The sequence below is a fragment of the Bidens hawaiensis genome, unplaced genomic scaffold (assembly GCF_021521415.1).
Source record: "Bidens hawaiensis isolate Kalapana, Puna unplaced genomic scaffold, B.hawaiensis_p1.1 tig00009479_1, whole genome shotgun sequence".
Taxonomy (NCBI): Eukaryota; Viridiplantae; Streptophyta; class Magnoliopsida; order Asterales; family Asteraceae; genus Bidens; species Bidens hawaiensis.
The window spans coordinates 884,235-905,423 of NW_027491704.1; the positions used below are offsets into that span (position 1 = coordinate 884,235).

The 21,189-nt window shown below is 37.6% G+C and overlaps 1 pseudogene across 1 annotated transcript in view; it reads left to right on the forward strand.

Annotated features, from left to right (window-relative positions):
* The first annotated feature begins 1,859 nt into the window (after positions 1-1,859).
* Positions 1,860-21,189, forward strand: part of LOC143532593 (myosin-9-like) — a 30,398-nt pseudogene continuing 11,068 nt past the window's right edge. The window contains exons 1-24 of the transcript XR_013135202.1: positions 1,860-2,012; positions 2,150-2,293; positions 2,587-2,732; positions 2,811-2,967; positions 3,067-3,125; positions 3,782-3,941; positions 4,017-4,166; positions 4,247-4,383; positions 4,454-4,600; positions 5,752-5,853; positions 5,935-5,992; positions 6,085-6,186; positions 7,200-7,237; positions 7,397-7,523; positions 7,756-7,926; positions 8,115-8,246; positions 8,334-8,443; positions 9,277-9,337; positions 9,764-9,941; positions 10,908-11,113; positions 11,213-11,332; positions 12,026-12,124; positions 12,297-12,401; positions 13,499-13,603. The product of XR_013135202.1 is annotated as a myosin-9-like (transcript). The remainder of the gene's footprint in view (positions 2,013-2,149; positions 2,294-2,586; positions 2,733-2,810; positions 2,968-3,066; positions 3,126-3,781; positions 3,942-4,016; positions 4,167-4,246; positions 4,384-4,453; positions 4,601-5,751; positions 5,854-5,934; positions 5,993-6,084; positions 6,187-7,199; positions 7,238-7,396; positions 7,524-7,755; positions 7,927-8,114; positions 8,247-8,333; positions 8,444-9,276; positions 9,338-9,763; positions 9,942-10,907; positions 11,114-11,212; positions 11,333-12,025; positions 12,125-12,296; positions 12,402-13,498; positions 13,604-21,189) is intronic.

A 21,189-nucleotide genomic window follows, 5' to 3' on the forward strand; every position in this document is an offset into this window, starting at 1 on the left:
AAAATATAATAATTTTTAATGTAATATTAGAGAGATGAATCGGGAATTAAAACAAAGTCACTCCTCATTTGAACCAACAATGAGCCGTGTATAACCCATTGGCTTCAGGTAAAAGACTGAATTACCCTTGAATGTTTTAACTGAAAAAAGGCCAATATAATATTTATATAGTTATTGATAACCGATGTATGAATAAGGCGCGAAGGGACAACCACAAAGAAGCTCCCCCAAATCAGCAGCGAAATTGATTCATTTCAAACGGCTCCGAAACCCTAGGTAGGCTTTCCAATCACAGATCCATTCTCCATCTCATCATCATCGTCGTACGCTTGCCGGATTCATCCTATCCACTTTTTGCCGTCAATCGATCTGCATTCTCGATTTCAAAACCTAATTGCTCGTTTCACGAGTTTGCTGTGTGATTTGGATTTTGGATGTGAAATTTGGAGGATATGTTTTCTGATTATAATTGACGAATATATGGTAATTAGGTTTATGTTGATGTTGTTGTTAATTAGGGATATTTGACACGCAAGCGCAGTTTCATATATCCGCCTTCTGTAACGATGGAGGAATTTGTTGTGACGGAGCGCCTCGTCTGATACATACATGGTATGATATTATTATTATTATTGTTATTATTATTATTATTCTTGTTATTGTTATTGTTATTGTTATTGTTATTGTTATTCTTATTATTATTATTCTTCTTCTTATTATTATTATTATTGTTATTATTATTATTGTTATTGTTATTGTTATTGTTATTGTTATTGTTATTATTATTCATGTCTTGTTATTGTTATTGTTATTGTTATTGTTATTGTTATTATTATTATTATTATTATTCATGTCTGTGTTACATTGCATTGGTTGTAGTATCTTTCAACACAGCAAACACATTTTATTCCTTATGTTTATTCTTGATGTGCAATTTCATAAACAGTTGTAGAGCATGCTTTTCTCTAAATTTGAAATTTAATATACTTTGAGATCATAGGCAATGATAGTTAGCTTTAATTAGTTTTGCTCTTCTTGGTAGCTTTTAGTATAAATTTAGGGGGTAACTTTATGAAATAGCAACAAAGTTTAACTGTTGTTCTAATTACGTCACTCATTCATTTTTATGTTGTTGTCCCGATTAGGTCACTCAAGTTTCAGCTTATGTTCTAACCCTAGGTTTTTTACGTGTAATAGGTTCCCATGCCTACATGACATGTAATTGGTAACTATTTTTAATTTTAATTTTATTTATTTTATCAGATATAACTCAAGACTTTTACCATCTTACCTTTTTAATGCTTTAATAATAAGACTATTTACAAAAAGAAAAAAAAACATAAATCAAGGAACTCATCTTTATATTTTGGAATGTTATGTATGAAGTTTTCCCCAAATTTATAGAGAGCACATTGGCTTGCTTCATTAATATTATAGAAACCAAGTAGTGTAGAATGCTATGATCCTTTTGATGGTGGATGTGAACAATATTGCTAAAACTTCATTATATTATCTTAGGACATGAGGACCAGATTCAAATTATTTGATCCATATGATAGACCATATATGTTATTTTTTCACTATTTTTTTTCATTATTGTAATACATGATTAGTGATTCACCTAAGACAACATTAAAGATTTGAAGTTATACTTTACTTCTTGATATTGACTATTTGGATGATTCTTATTCATTAGTGAACCTTAAAGATTTGAAGTTTTGCTTTACTTTTTGATATTGACTATTTGGATGATTCTTATGTTAGATTTCATTGGTGGGTTCAATTTGAAAGTATGATGTAGTTTCTAATAAATGTGTCCACTTGTTAAGGTTAGAATGCTTGTTCTTCATATGATTTTGATGATTCTTTGAATCAATATGCAGGAGACTACTAGCAAAGTCAATGTAGGCTCTCACGTATGGGTGGAAGACTCATCAGTGGCTTGGATTGAGGGAGAAGTATTAATAATAAATGGAAAAGAAATTGAAGTCCAAACTACTGATGGGAAGAAAGTAAGTTTATCTCATGCTTGTGTCAAGTGTTAATGAGTTCATATTTTTACATCACTCGTTATTAGGCAGACCTTTAATTATACAAGTTTAGGTTCATGATTACTTCTCCCTTTAAACTCTCTATATGATGTCTACAGGTTGTTACAAAAATATCCAAGGTACACCCCAAGGAGCTGGACACTCCTGATGGTGGAGTAGATGACATGACCAAACTTTCTTATTTACACGAGCCTGGCGTTTTGCATAATCTATCTGTCAGATATGAACAAGATAAGATCTATGTAAGAGGATGTCCAACTTCATTGTTTATTTATTTTCAACTGTTATGCAATCCAGTGAAAGAAAACTAGAGGTGAGAATGTCAACTCACTTATGAATGGGTCGATTTGGGTTTTGTTTTATTTCAAATAGGTCAAATTAAAAGCGCCAACACTCTATTTTTAATCCACATAACCGCCTAATTGTTTTATTCAAATACTATTCTTTTTTTAATCATATAATCATCCCATTTCATACTGTAACAAAAGTGACCCATTTCAACCCATAATGTTGTGTTGTACTGACATTGTGACAGACTTATACAGGAAATATCCTCATCGCCATTAACCCATTTCAAAGTTTGCCTGAATTGTATGATGCTAAAATCATGGAAAAATACAGTGGAGCACAATTTGGGGCTTTAAGTCCTCATGTATTTGCAATTGCAGAAACTGCTTTCAGGTAATTTTCCATTCTTTTTTGCGTTTTACAGATCATATAAAGGATCATGTAGACATGTTTACTTGAAATGGAGCGCAGGGAAATGGTTGATGGAGGGAAAAGCAACTCAATTCTGGTTAGTGGTGAAAGTGGTGCGGGTAAGACTGAAACTACTAAAATGCTTATGAGATATCTTGCTTATGTTGGCGGTCATAAAGGCACTGAAGGAAGAACAGTTGAACAACAAGTTCTGGAAGTAAGATTGCATAATAACTGCAACTCTTTGTTGTATCTCTTTAAACAATCCAATTAATAAAGTATAAAAGCAATTTAATATCACATTTTATATTCGCAGTCAAATCCAGTTCTGGAAGCATTTGGCAATGCAAAAACTGTTAGAAATAACAATTCCAGGTGCAAAACAGCTTAACTTTATGTTACAAGAAACTTGGTACTTGTACGAGGTGGTAAAATGGACGGGTTATGTAATGTGTTAAAACGAGTTTTAATCAGAACAGGCAATTTTTATAGGGAAATTTACCAAAATAGTCAAGTTGACCAAGAAAATTCACAAAAAAGACATTGAAAATTGGGGCTTAGCCGGCGTCTTTTAGTGTATTTGCGGCGACTAGGGGCTTTTTTTAGTGTTTAACAGGGTTCTAGATGCTCACTATAGTGTTTAACTGGCTGCCAGTGTTTTTTTAGTGTTTAGCCGGCGGCTAGGGATTTTTTAATGTTTTGCCGGTGCCAGGTTTTTTTTTTCTCTTTTAGTGTTTATCAGACGCTTTTTTAGGGCTTATCTGGCGATTAGGGGCTTTTATTGTCAAATTACTATTTTGGTAAAAGAGTTGACCAACTTGACTAGTTTGGTAAAGTATGATTGGTTTAATGTATTAAGTATGATTATGAGAATCACATCATCAACATATTGATTCAAAAGGTTTTATGTTGTTAAAACACTTCGACCTTCCAGTTTTTACCAAGTGGGTTTAAATTGCCACCTCTAGTACTCATTCAATATTATTTGCATTGGCTTAAAATATCTTGATCAACCCATTTCTATGCTGCAGCCGTTTTGGAAAATTTGTTGAGCTTCAGTTTGATAAATTCGGAAGAATATCTGGAGCCGCCATCCGGACATACCTTCTAGAAAGATCTCGTGTTTGTCAAGTATCTGATCCCGAACGCAATTACCACTGTTTTTATCTACTTTGTGCAGCACCTCCAGAGGTAGTTAGGTTATGTAACTAAAACTTTAGCTAATAACTTAAAGAATGTTAACTAACTGTTTTCATTACATTCAAGGAAGTTAAGAAATATAAGATGGGAGATCCTAAGTCTTTTCACTATCTCAATCAATCAAATTGCTTTGAACTTGTTGGTGTAAGTGATGCCCATGATTATCTTGCCACTTGTAGAGCCATGGATATTGTTGGAATTAGCAAAGAGGAACAGGTTTTACATCTTCTAATGGAATTGTTAATTATCTTTCTTCAAACTGAATCGTTAGTTATGTTTCTTTTGCGGGTTTTCAGGATGCAATATTTAGAGTTGTGGCTTCAATTTTACATCTTGGTAACTCTACATTTTCCAAAGGGGAAGAGGTTGATTCAGCAATTCTGAAAGATGAGAAATCCAAATTCCATCTGCAAACGACAGCCGAGCTACTAATGTGTGTTTCTTTCTGTTTATGTTTTTTTTGGTGGATACATGTATGTGTGTTTATATGTTTGTATGTATAGGTGTGATCCTCATGCATTGGAAGACGCTTTATTGAAGCGTGTGATGGTGACTCCGGAAGAAGTTATCAAGAAAAGCCTTGACCCGGAGGGTGCAGCTCTCAGCAGGGATGGTTTGGCTAAGACCTTATATTCTCGTTTGTTTGATTGGTAATTTCAACTGTTCACGTTTCACCGTATTAACCAACTTGTAACTGATTAAACCGAAATAACCGAACCGGACCCGGAGGGTGCAGCTCTCAGCAGGGATGGTTTGGCTAAGACCTTATATTCTCGTTTGTTTGATTGGTAATTTCAACTGTTCACGTTTCACCGAATTAACCAACTTGTAACTGATTAAACCAAAATAACCGAGCCGGACTCAAAACCGACGGTTCGTTTTTTGAATTTATGAAAACCGATTTTTTCGGTTCAGTTTTGGTTATGCCTTTATCCATCACCGAAAATAACCGAACGCACTGATGAACCGAACAGATCTACATTACCGCAACGACTTTTTGGCTTGAAACAGGTCGTATTTTAATATGAACAAAATGGGATACGTTGGATTTACCTAATAAAGCTGCATCTCTCCGAGGATATGGTTGATGATAGGACTTCTTGGAGACGTAGAATTAAGGTTAAGGACTTCTAGGGAGATGATATAGTTTGTTTTTGGAAATATGTCTTAAGAGTCATAACCTTACCTCCTTAGTATAATTTGTTTTTGTTACTATTATTGTTTATCTTGCTACTAATACTGCTATTTATTATAATTATTCTATCTACTTTTTTTTCTCGTTAGTACTAAATATTACACTTTCCCAATAGTCTATTTTATGCGTTATTTACTATTCTACTATTATGTCGTTTGTTTTTGGAGCCGGGGGTCCCTTGGAAGCAGCCTCTCTATTCCCCAGGGGTAGAGGTAAGGTTTGCCTACATCCCACCCTCCCCAGACCCTACTAATAGTTTTGCTATGTGTGGGATTTACTGGGTATGATTGTTGTTGTTGGATTTACCTGCAAACAATATTTTGTTCATTTTAAATTCTAATAAATAGTCAATACAGTATCTGTGAGTGTAAGAACAGTACTTTTACAATATAGATCTAAATATTTGAATAGAAAGATATATGAGTCTCAATATTTTTATACAGTAATAACTAATATAGTAAACCGTTTGAACTCCCCATTTTAGCCTTATTTTTTATTTGACCAATTTGCGAAAAAGCACTACCCGAATTGGACCCATGCATAGGTTATTAGTGACAAAATTGCCACCTTTAATGAATTTGCATAATATATGTTTCATTTTTACAGGTTGGTGGATAAAATTAATGTGTCAATTGGGCAAGACCCGAATTCAAGTTCACTGATAGGTGTTCTTGACATATACGGCTTCGAGAGCTTTAAAACCAACAGGTATGCTTTACGCTTTGGAACTTATAGTTATTAATGTAATTGTTTCTACATTGACTTGATTTTCATTATTAAATTGTGCAGTTTTGAACAGTTTTGTATTAATTTTACTAACGAGAAGCTGCAACAACACTTCAATCAGGTGTGACCTATGCTCTTTTTCCAAATTGTTAATTTTCTATTTGTAAGCGCGTATTTGTATTAATTTCCATATTATTTGTCCCCTTCAAACAGCATGTTTTCAGGATGCAGCAAGATGTATACAACAAAGAGGAAATTAACTGGAGCTACATAGAGTTTGTAGACAACAAAGACATTCTTGATCTCATCGAAAAGGTTCCTTTTTTTTACATTTAGTTTAGTATGATATTCTGAACTTTTCCTATCATTATGTACACAATATTTATTTAAGGAACTTGTGAAAATATATAATTTGGCTGAACAATTTGCTTTATAGGGTCAGGAATCAACTTGACCATCCTTTGTATTTCGAATGCGTGGAGATTTATTAATACATACACACACATATATACATAGGATCAGGATCATGTGAGAACTTTTTAGGAATTGAGAACTATGAGAACCATTTTGGACCACAAAAAACCCAAAAATAAAAAAAAATCATAAAACAAAAAAAAAACACAAATAAAAAAAGTAAAAAACCAAAATTCTTATTTATCATCCCGGTTTCATAAAACAAACACGAAAAAAAAAATTCTCGGTTTAGCTAAATTATGCATATATGTGTAATATGTACATATATGTACACATATGTTTTTTATTTACATATATGTATAATTTAAGGTAAATGATAATGTACATATGTTTACATTACGTAACTAGAGATTAAATGAAATTATACACATGTGTATTGGTATAATACGAATTATTATTTTTTTTATGAAACCGGAATGAAATATAAGAATTTTGGTTTTTTTACTTTTTTAAAATTTTGGTTTTTTTTTTGTTTTATAATTTTTTAAATATTTTTTTAGAAGTTTTTTTTAGTGGTCCAAAATGGTTTTCAAAGTTCTCAATTTGCCAAGGGTTCTCTTAGGATCCTTACCCTATATATATATATATATGTATGTATGTATGTATGTATGTATGTATACATACACACACACACATATGCATGCATGCTTTTATATCCGTATATACATTGAGAGAGAGAGAGAGAGAGAGGGAGGGAGTAGGAGGTTCATTAGACAGGAACAATGTTGGTAGCAAGATGAGTCCAACAAACTAAATATCTGCAATATATGCAATACACACACACATATAGTTTCTTTCTAACTGAAAAACCTTAGATATTATGCGTTAAACTAATGTTTGTGTTCTGTTTTCAGAAACCTGGTGGGATCATTGCTCTACTTGATGAAGCATGGTGAGCAACATTATGTTTATGCTATTATGCAAATTTGATGATATCTCTACATGCACCTGTGTGTGTTTATATTCATGTTCTTTATGCATTTACTTAGATGTACACAATATAGAGTACATATTATATCGTTAGCTCACAAGTGACTAATTCTTTTTCCAGTATGTTTCCCAAGTCAACTCCTGATACATTTGCGCAGAAGCTTTATCAGACATTCAAAAATAACAAACGTTTTATCAAACCAAAATTGGCGCGCTCGGATTTCATCATATCTCATTATGCTGGAGAGGTAGTCCACAAATTTTAAGATCTCCTAGGAAAGAATTTTATGATAAAAGTCAAAATGGGCTGGGTCCTTTTCAGATTTTGTAAATAATTAATGTATTAAATATGATAAAAACTACTTTTAAACCGTTTAACCCATATGAAAAATTTTATTTCAATCACTTTTAATAGCGGTTTGACTTGTTATCAACAATACAGTAAAAGGTTTAAAGCATATGTTTTGTGTCAATATTCAGGTTCACTATCAGTCTGATCAATTTCTAGACAAAAACAAAGATTATCTTGTTCCTGAACATCAAGATTTGTTGAGTGCTTCCAAGTGCTCTTTTGTATCAGGGCTTTTCCCGCCACTACGTGAAGATGCAACCAAATCATCAAAGTTCTCATCAATCGGTTCACGCTTTAAAGTAAGTTTGCCGTTACACATACAATGTAATAAACTATGACTTATGAGGCAAAAAGTTCGCTTCTAAAAAAATATTAAAAAAGTGAAGTAGAAATAGAAGATAAAAGATAGAGGAAAAAAGCTTAGTATGTAACCGTTTCACATCTTTAATGTGAGATTTTCAACCAGTTTCTTTATTAATCAATGCAGCTACAACTTCAACAATTGATGGATACTTTGAATTCCACACAGCCACACTACATTAGATGTGTGAAGCCAAATAATCTTCTTAAACCTGCAATTTTTGAGAATCTCAACATCATTCATCAACTACGTTGTGGGGTGAGTTAAATAGTAAATAAATGATTTTAAGCTCTAGTTTTACTTCTTAAACTCATATTCAAAATGGGTTTCTTGCATTTCATGAAGGGGGTTCTAGAAGCTATTCGTATCAGCTGTGCTGGATACCCAACCCACAAAAGTTTTATTGAATTTGTTCATCGGTTTGGTCTTCTTGTTCCAGAGGTTTTGCGTGCCAAGTAAGCCAAATACTTCTATAAGAAAATTGCGCAAATGGTTAGTTTGACAATATTGCAAGTTTGATCCCTAGATTTTAAAATTTGCAAACTTAGTCCAGACATTTGGAGAGAGCTGCAGTTTAGTCCCCGTCATTAATTCCGTGTAGTTTTTAACGAAAATGTGATGTCATATGCCATTCATGTGAGGGTAATTGTGTCTTTTTTAAATTTAGGACCATATTAAAATACTCTTCAAACTCCAAAATTCCTAACGTCGAGTTCATTACCTTCGATGCACTAAACCTTTGATTTGATCCAATCGAAGGTGACGGAATTGACGTTACGAGTTCTTGTGTTTGAAAAGTATTTTATTAGGGTTCCAAATTTTGAAAAGAGACAATTACACTCACATGACATCACTTCTCCGTTAAAACTAAGAGCATCACTAGTTAGGAAATGCCAAGAACCGCCCGCTGCTAGCTTCACGTCAGCACCATCCCTTCCTCTCATCACTTCTTCTTTCTTCTCTCTCCTCTACCTTCTCTTCCCCCTCACAAAACCGTTCGCCTCCCCGGATGGTTGGCTCTCTCTCTCTCTCTCTCTCTCTCTCCCTCTCATCTTCTCCATTACCAGACGGTGCCAACAAGGCATCATTGGAGATGCTCTCTGGGACTAACAATAGGGAATAACATGCAACCCTCTCAAAAATATTTGAAGTAAGTTTGCAACTTTTAAAATCTGGGGACCATACTTGCAATATGGTCAAACTACAGGGACCATCTGCTCAATTTTCTCTGCGGTTTAATATTTATTCTAAAAAAGGTAGATTTTATCACAATCACTTATTTCAACAGTCATGATAAGGAGGATGCATGCAAACAGATTCTGAACGATGCTGGACTCCAGGGATATCAGGTAATAAAGTCATTGGTTTTTCTACAAGCAAGTTGGCTTGTTAACGCTCTGTTTGTTTAACTTTAATCGAATAAAAATTGAACACGAAATGAACAAACATTACTTAGTTAAAACTAATCAAAAGTAAATGTGAACAACAATGTGCTGGGCTTAAAAACTTATTAAAACTAGTCTATATTGTAGCGGGCCTTAAAAGTTAAATGCATATATTAATAACATAAACAACGAACGCTCACGAACATAAATGTACGAATGAGACACGTGTTCATGTTCGTTTGCTTATTAAACAAAGTTTAACAAATTTTCTGCTGAGCGGTACACTGAACGCTCAGTTCGTTTACAAGCCTAAAACAAGATTTATAATTTTAACAACTGTGAATCTGTTTTGCATAATTCGTCCACAAATGTGTATTTATGAGTTTGCAGATTGGAAAAACAAAAGTTTTTCTTCGAGCGGGTCACATGGCTGTATTAGATGCACGTAGAGCAGAAAGGCTTACCGCTGCAACCATTTATATTCAAAGAACAACTAGAAGTTACCTTCTTAGAAAGCGTTTTCTTGCAATGGCGAATCTTGCACTTGCATTGCAAACTCTATGCAGAGGTTTGTCTTTTCAGTTAAATCATATATGAAGCATTGACCTAAAAGTTGGTGATCCGGGTTGTTATTGACCTCTAAGGGTAAAATGGGTAAATTATATCAACTTGTTCAACTGGAATAAATGGAAAGTGGCATGCAGTTTATTAATGCTTGCATCCTTTTAATATGCTTTGTTCAAAAATTTGGTTGATTCTTTTAATAACTTAGTCGATACAACCAGCTTTATAGTGGTTCACTACCTAAATTTTTCCTCTTCAAATATAATCTAAGTAGGTGGATTTCTAATAAGACACATAAAGTTTACTAACTAACTGATAAATTAGGCAAAAATATCCACCCCCTTTTATATGTGTGAATAAGACAATAGAAGTTTAGGGACTTTATCCAAACACATGCTTGGAGTTAGTTATATATAAAGTTCAAGAAATGGACAAAAAATTGTTTGTGGGCGACCCAACTCAGCAAGCATTCAAAAGCACATGTTTAACTTTAACCCGTTTGACCTATTACTTACCTATCTTTCCCTCCTCTAATGTTATTATACACTATTTCCCCCCTTTTTTAATATTTGGGTGACCCAAGAGGCGCGCATCACATGATGCAGTGAAGACTGAAGAGCTTGCATCACGTGCATCAAATTTAATTGAACAAATCCAACCATTGAATGAGCAATGGGTTTAAGTTTTTGAACAAATTAAACCATCAATTGAACAAAACTGGCTCAAGATGATGAAAATATCTTATATTTCAGTGTTTAAAAGTTAACATGTTATCCAAAAAAAATATCTGTTAGCATCTTTTTTAAATAATGAACGCCTCTCATACGTGATGCGCGCACTTTGTGCATCACACATCCGCTTTTGGGATTAAAATGCATTGGATCGCCACGTGACACCAAGATATATGATGCTATGTAGTGTATTTAGCTTCATTACCCTTCATATACACTTTTTGGATGATTTCTACTAGGAAAGCTTGCTGCTAAGATGTATGATGATATGAAAAAGCGAAGCGTATCAACTAGGATTCAATCTAATTTTAGGCGATACACATTGAGGTCATCCTACATTAGACTCCAACATGCGGTTGTGCTCATCCAGGCAGCTCTGAGAGTGATTGCGGCTCGTTCTGAACTTGGACACAAAAGGCGACATAATGCAGCTATTAGATTAGAAGTCGGTACCTGACACACACACACACACACACACACACTTCTTATAAATCTGTATGGTTTTAATTTTTTTTTCTCTAATGCAAGTCAGATATTGTTGTAGGCCAAATGGCGTGCTCATAGAGAGTATAAACAGTATAAGAAACTGACAATGGCAACGGTTGCCACTCAATGTGGATGGAGGGGGAGAGTTGCAAGGAGAGAGCTTCGTAGATTAAAGATGGTATGTTTCATTTAGTAAAGGGTTGCCATTCAATGTGGTTAGGCCTGTAAACAAACCGAACGGACACAAATGGAGTATGCTTGTCTTTGTTTGTTTGTTTAACTTCAATTGAACAACCGATCAAATATGAACAATTAAATGAACGGGTTTTCTTGTTGGTGTTCGTTTGCTAAGAAAATGGGTGTGTTTGTATTTGTTTATGCTCTTAAAGAACTTAAACAAACATACATGAACGTAAATGTGCGAACGTAAACGAACGAACATAAACGAATTTAAATGAACGAACTTTCATGAACATAATTGAAAGAACGAGACATGTGTTCATGTTCATTCTTTTAACTAATTGAACTAACATTTTTGTTAATGTTTGTCCCTTTATTAAATAAAAGAACATAAACGAACTTCCTACCAAACGGTTCACTGGCGCTCGGTTCATTTCAGGCCTACTTGTAGTATAATGAAATAAATGAATATATTTATTCAAACTGTGCCTAATGGCTCAGTGCTACTTATCTTTAAAGTGAATATATTCAGAACTTTTCTTAATTTAGTATTCTGATCAACCCTTACATAAGATGTTGAAGACATTTAGAAACTCTAGTTTCTCATTGTTGTTTTTTCTAATCCTCTTGATATAAAACTGATTCAGCATCAGTCATGACATCATTAGTTGCTTATCCTTAACATATGTAGGCTGCAAGGGATAATGGTGCACTCCAAGAAGCGAAGGAAAAGCTTGAAAGACAAGTGAAAGATCTCACACAGCGTTTAGATCAACAAACACGTCTAAAGGTAACACTACTCTGCTTTAAAGATAATCTTGAAGTGATAATGCTCATAGCATGGGTTAAGTCACACAAGAAAGTAATTCTGTGTCATTTGTTCTCTTTTATCACGTGGTCAAAAGATAAGTAGATACATCATGTAATCTTTTCCTTGAAATAAATGTTACTTAATCACACAGAATGAATTGGAAGAAGCATTGCATGCCAAGGAACATGAGGGTGCAACAAAGGGATCTGGCATGGAAAAGGTTGATAGTTTAACTGCAGAAGTGAACAAATTGATGGTAATTTTGGTTTTATTTCTTTTGCTTTAACTTTATCTTAACGGTAGAACTAGATGCACAATGGACTGGCCCATAGTTAACTAAAACGCGGTACGCTGCGGTACGGGAACGAAATATGGGTACGCAATTCGCTCAAGGTGACGTATTCGGTACGGAGGGGGGTAGGCTCATTTCGGTACGAGCCGGTACGAACCGGTACGGTGTACCATAAAATCCGGTTCGGTATACCCAATTTAAAACAAAAATTACCAAAATACATAATTACATATTACCAAAACATTAATTCTATAGCAGATAATCAAATGTCATATCCAAAGCTAAAATTCCATAACATATTATCCAAAAGAGATTATCCATATTCCATAACAGATTACAATATTATGCATAGTTCCATACGAACCATAACAGATTATCCAAAACCATTTAAGAAATTGAATACAAAAAACTAAAATTGAAGAGGAGAAAGGTAAATTGAGGATTTAATTTTGGGGAATTGGTGAATTGATGATATAATGTGGTGTTTTGGATCGATAGATATAGATGATATAATGTGATGATATAATGGTCTGAAGACTCTGAACTCTAAAATCACCTTGGAAATTGGTAGGCTGGTGGAATCAAAGAGGCTGTACCCATTTCCCACAAAAAACGTAGTTGATCAGAAGCGTGCCCAATTTTGACGGAACGCTAAAAATCAGGCAACCTTAATCGATAGGAACACTAAAAAAACAATCGGAAACACGATTTCATTATCGTATTGATTGATTAAATTTCCGAATTGGATCGACGTACCATCGGAATTGGTACGCGATTTCATTAGCGTTCGTTATGCTATCGTATTGCGTTTCGGCACACTGCGTTCCAATACGCAATTCGCACCTCAAGGAGCGTGTTCGGTAACTATGGACTGGCCACTGGCCTAATAATGAATCAAAACATGTGACCTTTAAGTTACTGAGAAACATTTCTTGTCCAAAACTATAATAATATTAACTAATAATGTTTCAAATATCAATACATAAACTATATTGTTATAAAATAATCTGAATTTTTGTATAAAGCTCTTTAAGAGTTTGCATGTACATATTGGCGTGCAGGATTTATTAGAATCAGAGAGACAACGAGCTGATGAATGTGAGAAGAAGTACTCTAAAGCCCAGGAAACAATTGAAGTTATGAGGTCAAAAGAAACTCATTTAAAGGTACTTAAACTTCAAGACTCTAATTGCTCTTTTTTTATTCCATCATAAATTTATAGCATATGTAAACTGGTATTGATTAATATGAAAAGCGTGTGTAACTACAAGATAAGCCCTCTATATATAGAGATGGAGAGGGGTCTACAAGTAAAATACTAATTACAGACAAGGACCTACTTTACAAGCAAGGACCTATACATAAATATAGGTTACATGCAAGGGCCTGGATATAAATAACTAATTAACATTAACACTCCTCAAGTTGGAGCATAGATACTAATCATGCCCAACTTGCTACAAATAAAATCGATTTGAGCTTTTCGGATAGGTTTGGTGCGAATATCTGCAAGCTAAAAATCAGTCCTCACATGAATCGACTGAATGGATGGTGCATATTTTTTGGTGCCAACTATTCGATCTCTTATTAGGTGACAATCAACCTCAATATGTTTCATTCTTTCATGAAATACTTGATTCTTGGCTATATGTATAGCTGATTGACTATCACAGTATAATCGCATCAAGTCATTTGAAATAACCCCGAATTCTCTGAGAAGTCGATGAACCCATATCATCTCATCTCTGATGTTACATCTGCCATGGATCTATACTCTGATTCAGCACTAGATCTGGATACCGTGTGCTACTTCTTACTTTACCAATATACAAGATTTCCTCCAACAAATACACAATAGCCAGTGGTAGATCGTCGTGAGATCGGACAACCTGCCCAATCAGCATCAGAAAATCTAGATATCCAACCATCTCCATACTCTGTAAAAGCACCCACCCGATAGTGACCTTGATCAGAATTCAAGATTCCCAAACTTGGGGTTTTGAGGTACCTCAAGACACGAAGAGCAGTAACCCGGTGTCCGGTGTATGGTGTGGCCATGACCTGACATAGGATACTGACAGCAAAGGAAATATCTGGTCGTGCGACTGCTAAATAATTAAGTTTCCCAACCAATCATCTGTATCGCTTAGGATCCTTCATTGGACTTCCGTCCTTTGGAAGGAGCTTTCTCGTTGGAAGCATTGGGGTTTCAGCGGGCTTGCAACCAGTAAGTCACACTCGGTCAACATGCCAAGAACATACATCCGTTGTGACAGAAGTATTCCTTGCGGAGAACGGGATACTTCTATGCCAAGGAAGTACCGAAGTCGACCTAAGTCACTAATCTGAAACTGAGACTGAAGAAACTGTTTGAGTTCGGTAATCCTGACCTCATCCCTTCTTGTAATGATAATGTCATCCATATAAACCACAACAATAATCCTTCAGCCATTCTGGTGTTTAAAGAATACGAACTGATCATATGTGCTACGAACCATCCTAAACTCTCCCATAGCACTAGAAAAACGGCTAAACCATACCATAGGAGACCATTTAAGACCATATAAGGAACAATGTAGCCTGCAAACTTTCGAGGCCTCCTCCTCGACAATGAACCCAGGTGGTTACTCCATATACACCTCCTCCTCAAGAACACCATTGAGAAAGGCATTCTTGACATCAAGCTAATGGAGCAGCCAATGATTAATGGCGTCGAGGGCAATACAAATGTGCACTGACGACATTTTGTCAACCAAGGAGAAGGTTTCGTCATAGTCAATGCCATAGGCTTGAGAATAACCCTTAGCAACCAATCGGGCTTTCAGGCGATGAAACGAACCATAAGGGTGTAATTTAACCGTGAACACCTAATGACAATCAACAATACGTTTTCCATAAGGAAGTGTTGCAAGATCCCATGTATGATTAACTCTGAGAGCCCCTATCTCGTCTTCCATAGCCTGTCTCCATCCCGGATGTGTTAGGGCTTCTGTCACATTTCTATGAATTGGGTAAGAATCAAGGTTTGTGGTATAGGCACAAGACTCATGAGAGAGGTGAGAATAAGCAACATAATTCTGAAAGGGTAACGTGTGTGGTTTCTAGGTTCCTTGCGAAAGGCAATAGGGATATCTGGCAGTGGTGCACCGGGAGGGTCATAAGCATGTGTAGCAGGGGTAGTATCAGGTAAGGGTGTCGCATCTGGTGTAGTGTAGTGCTGGGTGATGGTGTATCAATTAGGGATGTGGGTGGCTCAGATGCGGGCGGGCAGAGTAACTGAGGGCATACTAGGGTTATGGCCAGTTTGTGAATCAAGTGTCTCTGTCGTTTGATCCTTACCTCGTCGAGCATATGTGAAAGTTAACGGTGGGGGTTCTATTGGTAGGCTAGAAGCTGTAGGGACCGAAACGGCGGCGTTAGAGACCAGAGGGGTAGAGGGAACTGACACGGGAAAGGCAGGAACTGGAGCATTGTCGCCCGAGACCGGAGGAATAACCGACAGAGGAAATGTGGGGATAATGTGGGACTCGGTTATATCAGGACCAGGAACCAAATCATGAATTGAAGTGGAAGAATCGAGAAAGTAAGGACATGACCCATGAAATGTAATGTCAGCACTGGTAAAGTATCGCTGAAGAGAAGGGCTATAACACCGATACCCTTTCTGGACACATGAATAACAAAGAAAGAGACAACGAATGGCTTGAGGAGCAAGTTTACTAATGCCTGGACGATGATCATGCACATATGCTACACACCCAAAAATCTTAGGTGTGAGTGGAAAGGGGGTTCCTTTAGGGAACAAAACAAAAAACGAAGTTTGACAGAGAACAGACGAGGGCATACGATTTATGAGATAACAAGTCGTAAGAACAGCGTCACCCCAAAATCTATCAGGAACCTGAGACTGAAACATGAGTGTGCATGTGATACGATTCTTGCGTTTGGCAACGCCATTTTGTTGAGATGTGTACGAGCAGGAAGACTCATGAACATTGCCTTGCGTTTTCAAATAGGTAGAAAGTTCATTGGAGAAATATTCGGGTGCACAGGGTGCATTATCAGCACGTAGGTTTTTAATAGATGTGTTGAATTGATTTTTGACATAAGAATGAAACTCACGAAAATTGAATTAATTTCACTACGAGTTTTCAAAAGATAAACCCAAGTAGCATGAGAATAATCATCAATGAAAGTGATGAAATACTGAGAACCCAATGTGGATTTAACACGAAAAGGACCCCATACGTCAGAATGTACGAGTTCAAATATAAAATCAGTGCATTTCGACACTTTTGGAGGATAAGAACGTCGTTTATGTTACCAAGTTCACATGACTGTCAATGAAAATTAATAGGAATAGAAATATCTGGTCTCATTTGCCTCAGAACTGCTACAGAGGGATGGCCTAACCGACAGTGAGTCTCCCTGACAGCGGAATTACATAAGTTTGTTGTAGGGTGTGATAGTGGCGACATACGATAGAGACCTTCTGATTCAAAACCGTTACCTTACCTAGTTCCCGGAAGACATAGTTCTTAGCCAATAATTATGCATTGAATAGATAATCTTGTATATATTTAGAATATTCTGCATTGAATAGATAATCTTGTATATATTTAGAATATTCTGTTTCTTAGAATTGGGCTAGGTTTATTATTGTAATCTCCCTGTGTAAGGGATGATATGTTTTTGATCAATTCATTCAGAAATCTTTTACCCTAATCTCTTTTATGGTATCAGAGCCATAATCTCTGATTACCTCTGTCGATCTCTTCTTTTTTTTTTTCTCTTTTTCTTTCTCAGCCAGCCTTCCCTTATTCCTGCCATGGCCGAATCCTCCACACCAAAACCTTCCCCCTTGCACCCTGCTTACTTGGTTTCCAACATTCAAACAAAGATTCGAACTTTGGATGGAAACAAGGTAACATTCTTCGTGGGTTACACTTTTTCGTCTACATGCTGTCACCTACAAGGTGCTCAACCACATCGATGGAACCCCTGCTCCGGTCTCTCCAGCTGCTGATGTGGAATCATGGCAGGAGCTTGATACTCTAGTTTTGCAATGGATTTACAGCAACGTTTCTGACGATCTGTTAATCCGGATTCTTGATACCAAAACCACCGCCTATGCGGCTTGATTGAAACTAGAAAAGATATTTTTAAGTAACAAGAAGGCCCGCGCAGCAGCGCTTGAAACCAAATTCTGTAACCTCTCGTTAGCAGCCTGTTCATCCGTAGAAGATTATTGTCAGCGCCTCACCGACTTGTCCAACCAACTTGCTGATGTGGACCAACCTGTTTCTGAATCCAGGTTGGTTCTTCAGTTGGTTCGTGGTCTTCCCGAAGAATACAACACCACTGCTTCTCTTATCAATCAACAAGAAGTCGATTGGGATCAGGCCATCACTATGCTGAATGACGAGGTGATCCGGCTTGATGCACGAAATGGCTCCACCACAACAGTCTTGGCAGCCCCTCCAGCTCCCACACAGCAGCAACAAAACCCTGTTCAACAACAGCAACCTCAGGCTTCTAACCCTGCCACCTTTTCTTCTCGCGGTCGGGGCAGGGGCCGGGAGTCTTGGAACAAACGTGGCGGAAGGGGCCGCGGTTCTGGTCGACATCAGCAATATTCTTGGGCCGGACAGCAGCAAGGTTATCCAAATTGGGCTTGGTGGACACCTCCACCCTGCCCTTACCCGACCCAACAGCCATGGCGGCCCCACAATAACCAACCATCAGCCTCTCCTCAGCCTGCACACCATGCTGCTCCGTCATAGTTCACCGGACCGCCTGACTTCACACCGGGTTTTGTTCAATCACCTGCATCTGGGTATAATGCACTTTGTCCCTCTGATTTAAGCGCTACCTTCACTAACATGCAAGTCAATCAGCCACAATCCTCTTGGAACATGGATATCATGGATACGGGAGCAGGATCTCACCTAACTCAGGAACCAGGTAAAATTTTATTCCCTAATTCTTCTCCTGTTTGCGGTAACATTTTGGTAGGCAATGGCAATTATCTACCAATACTTGGATCCGGCACAGGCCTACACACCTTGCCCAACCGCACTTATATCCTGCCCAATGTCCTGCACAGCCCCCAAATAATTAAAAACCTTATTTCTGTACGTCGTTTTACTCGTGATAACAACGTTTCTATTGAATTTGACCCTCTTGGTTTTTCTTTGAAGGATCTCAAAACTAAGAAGACTCTATCTAGACATAACAGCACCGGGGATCTCTATCCATTCACGTCGCCTCAACTCCCGCCTCAAGCTTGTTATCTTGTTTCTACTTCACTTCCCTGGCATGATAGGCTCGGTCACCCCAGAGCTCAAACTCTAGATGTGTTAGGTCGTAATTTTCATATTTCTTGTAATAAAGACAATATGTCTAATGTTTGCAACTCGTGTCGAATTTCAAATAGTAAACGTCTTCCTTTTTATTCATCAAATTCTTTTACTTTTGCCCCATTTGACATTGTGCACTGTGATCTTTGGACTAGTCCTATACCTAGCAAATCAGGGTATAAATATTATATGGTGCTTATAGACAATTTTTCCAATTTTGTTTGGGTCTACCCCCTTAAATACAAATCTGAAACCTTCCCTACATTTACCAAATTTCACCAACTCATTCTAACACAATTTCAATGAAAAATTAAGACTTTCCAATGTGATTTTAGGTGGCGAATTTGATAACCATGCCTTCAAATCTTTTGCAGATCAACATGGCCTTTTATTTCGGTTTTCCTGCCCCCAAACCTCACCTCAAAATGGTCGGGCCGAGCGGATGATTCGTCGACTCAATGACATCATTCGCACACTTCTCATTCATGCCAATCTTCCACCTACGTTTTGGGTGGAGGCTCTTCACACAGCCACATATCTTCACAATATTTTGCCCACAAAACGCCTAAATTTTTACACTCCCACTTTTGCCCTTTATCTCCGCCATCCTGAATATGAGCATCTCCGTGTGTTTGGGTGCGCCTGCTACCCAAACCAATCTGCCACACAACCCCACAAATTACACCCACGATCTGTCCGATGTATATTTCTCGGATACCCCCCGGATTTTCGTGGGTACAGGTGCTTCGACCCTACCACCGGTAAGGTTCACGTCTCTCGCCATGTGACATTTGATGAAAACACGTTTCCCTACACCATTCCCCAAAACTCTTCATCTTACACATTCCTTGATGATCCCGTTCCACTAGGGTTCAATTTTCGAACTCCGATTCCACAACCATCAGTCACGGCTACATACCCGATCACCTACTCTCGCCACCCACGACCTCCCACTATACCACCACCCACCTCTGCCGCACCATCTTGCCATCCACCAATGGCTGGTGCTTCTACTCAGCCCTCATCTCAGTCCTCACAGCCTACGGCTGTAAATTCCCACCCCATGACCACACGGTCTAAATCAAAATCCACCACCACCCACTCGGCCTTTACCACCTCCCATATCTCCCCTGTCCCTACCTCCTATACCACGGCCCTTGCCGATCCAAATTGGTCTAAAGCTATGCAAACCGAATTTACTGCACTACAGGTTAATAAAACATGGGAACTGGTTCCTCGTCCCTCGGATCGTCCAGTTATTCGCTGCATGTGGCTTTTTCGCCATAAATTTAAATCCGATGGGACGCTAGAACAGTACAAGGCTCGTCTGGTCGTTAATGGGAATTCTCAGACAGTTGGGATTGATTGTGATGACACGTTCAGCCCGGTTGTTAAGCAGGCTACTATTCGGACAGTTTTGTCATTAGCCGTTTCGAGGTCATGGCCTATACATCAGTTAGATGTTAAGAATGCATTCTTGCACGGGGATTTACATGAAACAGTTTTCATGCACCAGCCACCCGGATTTGTGGATCAAAGATTTCCTCATCATGTGTGCCACTTAAAGAAATCACTCTATGGCCTCAAACAGGCACCTAGAGCATGGTACACTCGGTTTGCAAATTACATTACCTCACATGGTTTTATCAGCAGCAAATGCGACAGTTCTTTATTTATTTATAATCAGGGGCCTTCCAATGTCGCCTACCTTCTTCTATATGTGGATGACATAGTTTTGACAGCTTCAAATGACACTTTGCTGGCAAGCATCATCAACACACTCTCGAGAGAGTTTGCTATGACTGATCTTGGTCGTCTTCATCATTTTTTAGGCATCAACGTATCTCGCATTCCAAATGACATGTTTCTCTCCCAATCTCAGTATGCCAAGGATATTATTGCTCGGGCCTCCATGACTGATTGTAAACCGTGTACCACACCTGTTGATTTGGCAGCCAAACTGAGTACTACTGATGGCGATTTATTTGGAGATCCAACCCTTTATCGTAGCTTGGCAGGTGCTTTACAATATCTCACGTTTACCCGCCCTGATATATCATATGCTGTGCAGCAAATCTGCTTATTCATGCACGAACCACGGGATTCCCATTTTGCGTTTCTCAAGCGGATTATCAGGTACCTACAGGGAACTCTTGAGTATGGCATTCGTATTGTTAAGTCACCTACACATTCTTTGACTGCTTATTCGGACGCTGATTGGGGAGGGTGCCCGGACTCTCGAAGGTCCACTTCCAGCTATTGCGTCTTCCTCGGCGATAATTTGATATCCTGGTCCTCTAAACGGCAGCCTACAGTTTCAAGATCAAGTGCCGAGGCTGAATACAGAGGAGTCGCTAACGCTGTGGCCGAAGCAACTTGGATCCGCAACCTGT